Source organism: Pinus tabuliformis, chromosome 7, assembly GCF_031772625.1.
Source record: "Pinus tabuliformis cultivar Carrire ecotype Pingquan chromosome 7, CPIR1, whole genome shotgun sequence".
NCBI classification, from domain to species: Eukaryota; Viridiplantae; Streptophyta; class Pinopsida; order Pinales; family Pinaceae; genus Pinus; species Pinus tabuliformis.
In genome coordinates, this window is record NC_142293.1 from 1,294,950,816 (window position 1) to 1,294,957,319 (window position 6,504).

Consider the following 6,504-nt stretch of genomic DNA (forward strand, 5'->3'; position numbering starts at 1 on the left):
TACTATGGACTTTCTCCTAAATCATGACCTCTACTTTAGCTCTATTTTTTTTGTTGAGGAACTTTCTAATTTGCATTTCTACCCGCCTAAAGCATTCACCTTTATTCGCATTGATCCGAAGTACATATATTTTATGCTTTTTTTACCAGATTTTCATTTACTTACACTAACAAACCCCTCGTCCAAATCTAATTGCCTTAAATCAAATCAAGATCTATAATTTGATAGTTATCAATACTACAATCCAAATACCACATAATACATAGACACCACTAAGTACTAAATAATTTAAAATGGTCTTTCTCCTTACTAATGACCATTCCATCTAAGAAAAAGAAAATATGTCTCTTGTTGGCATTATGGTTCAAGTGTTGTCCTTGATGGCAACTCACTCAGTGGATGGTACAGGTGCTCAAAGGTTAGTACAGGTGATGGCAACTTAATCAGAAGACAGATCTCAGTACAGCATGGCAAGAAAGCTCATACACGCTCTTTCGTTAAGCCCAAGTCGCGTGTACACGCAAGTTCGATTCAGAAAAAGCGCGTGTATGTGGAAAGGTTCCTTTGGTTCATGGTAGTTAGACCTTGGAAGTTGTGCCTATGATTTCGGACCATTATGTCTCGACGGGCGTGTCGATCCCTAGTTTTAAAGTTGATGGTATTGTGTTACTATGGTTTTGGCTCTTGGTATTGAGAAAGGCCTAAGGCTATATAAGGAGAAGAAGATCATTAGGCAAAGATCATCTTTCGACAAGGCATGAATATCTAAGAGAGAAAGAGATCTGATATGCAGGTTCTGAGTTGGTTGATCTGAGCTAAGGAGAGATCTCATCGGTTGATGGAGAACTAGATCTAAGGAGAGATCGGGATCAAATGGTTTGAAATGCACTATCATGATATGGTTGATTATGCGTATTTCTAGATCTGCATATTGTCGCAATGTTACGTTCTGAGTCTAACTAATATCTGGTACAGCTGCAAATTGAGAAAGTTTATTTTTAGATCTGTACGCAGGTTGGCTTCGGTAAAAGCGCGTGTATACGCGGTTTCTGCTCATTAAAGTAGCGTATATCTTTTGAAGCTTGATTTGAGTTTACAGTGGGGTCTGACTGTTATTACAGAGTTCTGTAGTCTGCTCTGTGTTCTGGTAACTGGTGATTGACAGGGTTCAGTGGTTCAGTGATTCAAAGTTGGGTTGTTTTATGCTTCAATGATCTGTTGTGAAAATTGAATGAATTGTGGTCTTCAGATTGTAATGTTGTGCTTCAGGAATATCCAAGTCTGAAAATGTATGAAAAGTGATACCTGGAAGAAGGAAGATTGTAGGTCAGCACCTACGTACTAGTATCTTGGCTAGTACAAAAGCAAAAGGGGGTTGGAGCTCCCTTCCAAGGAAGTTTGGAGAACGAGAGAAGGTTGAAGCCTTCTGCAGGTTGTAGCCTGCGTACTGGTATAAGGCTGCACCAGTACAAAAGATTGTAAACTGAAGTTTCATATTAAGAAAGATAGAGACAACTTGCAGCAGGTGGTTTTCACCCACATTGGGTTTCCACCTTATATCTTGGTGTTCATGTGTGTGGCTTTTTATCTGTTCTGTTATACTGCACATGTTTACTGTTAATATGATGAATAATGTCCTGATGCACTTAATTGAAGAATAAGCTAACTAAATTGTGAGTTTTCTGCTTATACGCTGTTTTACTTCGTCACAGTAGCGTGTACACGCTGGTTCACTTAACTGAAGTAGCGTATATGTTTTTGGGCATTTGAAAAGTTTGATTAATCTGATAATACTGATTCACCCCCCCCTCTCAGTATTATTTCCAACAATTGGTATCAGAGCAGGTCCTTCAGAGAAGCTTGATCGCTTGAAGGAAGATCATTCATCATGAGCAACTACGAGAAAGAAGCATCAATCAGGCCACCGGTTTTTGATGGAACAAATTTCAATTATTGGAAGGTAAGAGTTACTGCATATCTTCAATCTCTTGGTACAGAAGTTTGGGACATTGTAGAAACAGGCTATGCTTTTCCTTCAGCTACTCCTACAGATCCAGATGAGAAAAGGGCATATGAAACAAATGCAAAAGCAGTCGCTACTCTATTAGGAAGTATATCTCAAACAGAATTCATGAAGGTCATGCACTTCAAATCAGCAAAAGAAATATGGGACAAAATGATCACTAGCTATGAAGGAGATGAACAGGTAAAGCAAGCTAAACTTCAAACTCTCAGGATTCAATATGAGACTCTCAGGATGTATAATGATGAAAGTGTGGCTAATTATTTTCTCCGGGTAGATGAGATTGTTAATTGTATGAAAAATTTGGGTGAAGAAGTAAGAGAAACTATAGTTGTTCAAAAGGTTCTAAGATCTTTATCTCCCAAGTTTGAATCTAAAGTATCTGCAATAGAAGAAAAAGAAAACCTCCGTGTTCTCACTATGTCTCAGCTACATGGAATTTTAACCGCTTATGAAATGAGAAAGGGAGGTCCATCTGACAGAAGGGAAGCTGCTTTTAAGGCATCAGGAAAAGAAGATTACTATGAAGCAAGACAAGTTCCAGAAGAAGAGGAAGAAGAATCAAATTTTGTCAGAAATCTTCAAAGGGGTTCTGGAAGGTTCAGAGGTAAGCTACCTTTCAAATGTTTTGCTTGTGGGAAAGTAGGTCATTATGCTGCAAAATGTCCTTATAAGGATAAAGGAAAAGAACCTGCTAGATGGAACAAGAAACAAAGTGCAAATAGGAAAAGCTACTACACCCATGAAGATAGTGATGGCTTATCAAACAGTGATGAAGATGAACAAGGTAATAAATATAAGCTGTTAATGGCATTTGAAGATGATGATTATGAGGATGCTATAGATGTGGATAATCTCTATAATGAAATCACTAGACTCAAGAGAAGCATAGAAGAAAGGAATGTGATTATTGATACTTTGCAATTTCAGATTGATGAAAAGGAAAAACATCTTGAAAAACTAGAAGGTGAAATTGTTGGTCTCAGAAAAGAAATTGAGAAAACAAAAACTATTAATCTTAAATTTGTCAAAGGATCTGAAACCTTGGATGAGATTATTAGTGTGCAGCGGTCTCCTCTAAACAAAACAGGTTTGGGCTATAATGGAGAAACCTCTCAAGCATCCACCTCAAAAAGTTATCTTGATGCAGCAAGAGGAAATGAGCAGAAGAACAATGAAGATAATCAGGTAAAGCAGGGACGAGTTACAAACAGAAACTATCAGGGACAATCCTCCTTAAGGATGAACAAAAGCTACAACCAACCACAGGTAAAATCTTCTCAGTTTGGCTCAAGAATAGATGAAAATAGAAATTACAATCAGTTGGCTGGTAGATTCAATAACCGCAGAAGCTTCTTCAATGGACAATGCTTTTCTTGCCACAACTTTGGTCACAGAGCAGCTCAATGTGTTGCATATAAAACAATCATGACTAGGGAAGCTCAAAAACAAAGAAGTATGACAGGGATTACAAAAAGGACCTATAACAACTTTTCGGTGCTTGAAAATGAAGTTGAATGTTCTATTTGCAATAATTTTGGTCATAAAGACTCTGAATGCAGGAGCAGGTTTCAGGAGAAAAAGGAACAAGCCACAAGCACCAAAACATGGAGAATAAAGGAACCTCAAACAGAAAGATGTGGGATAGCATTTTATGCAGAAGGACAGGAAAATCTATGGTACATTGACAGTGGATGTTCGAAACATATGACAGGTGATAAAGAAAAACTTGAATCTTATTCTACTTTAGAAAAGGGAAAGAGAGTCTCTTTTGGAAATGATACTCCTGCAACTATAAAAGGAAAAGGTATTGCTCCTTTAAAAGAAAAGGTCAAGGCTGGAAATGTTTTGTATGTTGATGGATTGAAACATAATCTTCTAAGTGTCAGCCAGATGTGTGATCAAAAAACAGAGGTTATTTTCAGATCGAATGGATGTCTTGTTCGTGATCTTGATACAGGTGAAACAGTTCTCAAAGGCAAAAGAACTCCAAATAATCTGTACATATTTGAAGAAGAACAACAACAATGCTATCTTAGCAAGGATGAAGAGCACTGGTTATGGCATCGAAGGTTGGGACATCTAAGCTTCTCACAAATAAGGAAAGCATGCAAATATCAGGCAGTTCGCGATCTTCCAGATATCAAAATTCCAGACAACACCATATGCAAATCTTGTCAGTTTGGAAAGCAGACCAGAACTAACTTTCCAGAGAAGGAAGGATCAGCTAGCTTGCCTCTTGAGCTAGTCCATACAGATGTATGTGGTCCATTTAGGAAAAGGTCACCTCGAGGAGAAGAATATCTGATATTATTCATTGATGATTTCTCAAGGTTTGTTTGGTTAGGGCTTATGAAGCACAAAGATGAAGCATTCGAAAAATTCAAATCCTTCAAAGCATTGGCAGAAAATGAATCAGGACACAAAATCAAGTGCCTCAGATCTGACAGAGGTGGGGAGTTCACATCAAATGAATTTTTTGATTTCTGCGATGAACATGGGATAAGAAGAGAATTCTCTACAGCTAGAACTCCTCAGCAAAATGGGGTTGTGGAAAGAATGAACAGAACTATCCAACAAATGGCTCGTGCTATGCTCGATGAATCAGGTACTCCTGCAACCTTCTGGGGAGAAGCCGCACATGCTGCTGTTATCATTCTTAACAAAACAAATGTCCGAGTAAACAGCACTCAAACACCTCATGAGCTTTGGAGTGGTAAAACTCCTTCCGTGAAGCATTTCAAAATCTTTGGGAGCAAATGTTATATTAAGAACACTGATGAGCAACTTGGCAAACTTGAACCTAGAGCAGATGAGGGCATTCTTCTTGGTTATTCTCCACATAGCAAAGCATACAAGTGCTACAATAAAAGACTTGGCAGAATTGTTGACAGTATTGATATAGTGGTTGATGAGAAGGGATATATTCCTAGGCAAGTTCATCATGAAGAAGATGAAGGTTACTCTCAAAGGCGAAGTGATGAAGAAAAAGAACCTCAAGAAGAAGAAGAATCTCAAGAAGAACCAGAGGAGCAGACAAGAATAGAAGAGAAGACTCCATCCAGATATGTCCAAAAGAATCATCCAGAAACTCAGATTGTGGGGCAGAAAGAAGCAGGAGTACAAACAAGAAGGACACTTGCAGAAGCTTCAAGCTACTTGGCTCTACTCTCCTCCATTGAACCACAAAATGTGAAAGAAGCATGCAAAGATGAATGTTGGGTCAAAGCAATGGATGAAGAACTTGAGCAAATCGAAAGGAACAACACTTGGGAATTAGTTCCTAGACCAAAAGATAAGAATGTAATAGGAACAAAATGGGTCTTCAAGAATAAGTTAAATGAAAATGGAGAAGTAATTAGAAACAAGGCCAGACTTGTTTGTAAAGGGTATGCACAGCAAGAAGGAATAGATTTTGAAGAGACCTTTGCTCCTGTGGCAAGACTAGAGGCCATCCGAATGTTCCTTGCTCTCTCAAGCTTTCAAAACTTCAAGGTATTTCAAATGGACGTGAAATCAGCCTTCCTGAATGGAGACTTAGAAGAAGAAGTATATATTGAGCAGCCAGATGGGTTCATTCTTGGGAATGATCCAAACCTTGTATGCAGATTGAAAAAGGCTCTCTATGGGCTCAAACAAGCCCCAAGGGCTTGGTACTATCGGTTGGACAAATATCTTCACCAACAAGGCTTCTCAAAAGGATCAGCAGATAGCAATCTCTATATAAAAGTTGAAAATAACAAATTGCTAATTCTTGTTGTTTATGTAGATGATATTATTTTTGGCAGCAATGAAGAAACTATGAGTCAAAACTTTGCCTTGGTTATGCAGAAAGAGTTCGAAATGTCACTTCTTGGAGAATTGACATATTTTCTTGGATTGCAAATCCAACAAAATGAAGGAGGTATCTTCTTGTCTCAAACCAAATACCTCAAGCAGATCTTGAAGAAGTATGGCATGGAAGAGTCAAAACCAGTATGTACACCCATGGTTACAGGATGCAGCCTCAGTGCAAATGATGAATCAGCAGCAGTTCACCAACCCACTTATAGATCCATGATTGGGAGTTTGCTTTATTTGGCAGGTACTCGACCAGATATTACTCATGCAGTAGGGATGGTTGGAAGATTTCAAGCCAACCCAAAGGAAACCCATCTTCAGGCAGTCAAAAGAATCTTCAAATATCTTCAAGGGACCCAAAACTATGGCTTATGGTATCCTAGAAATACAGATCTCACTCTTCATGCTTACACAGATGCAGATTGGGCTGGAAGTGTGGATGATAGGAAAAGCACAAGTGGAGGTGCTTTCTTCATGGGTTCCAGATTAGTGTCTTGGTTCAGCAAGAAGCAAAGTTCGATTGCCTTATCTACAGCTGAAGCAGAATATGTGGCTGCAGCATCTTGTTGCACACAACTTCTTTGGATGATGCAGACCTTGCAGGACTTTCAAATCACTTGCACTCCACCTGTCTCTATCTT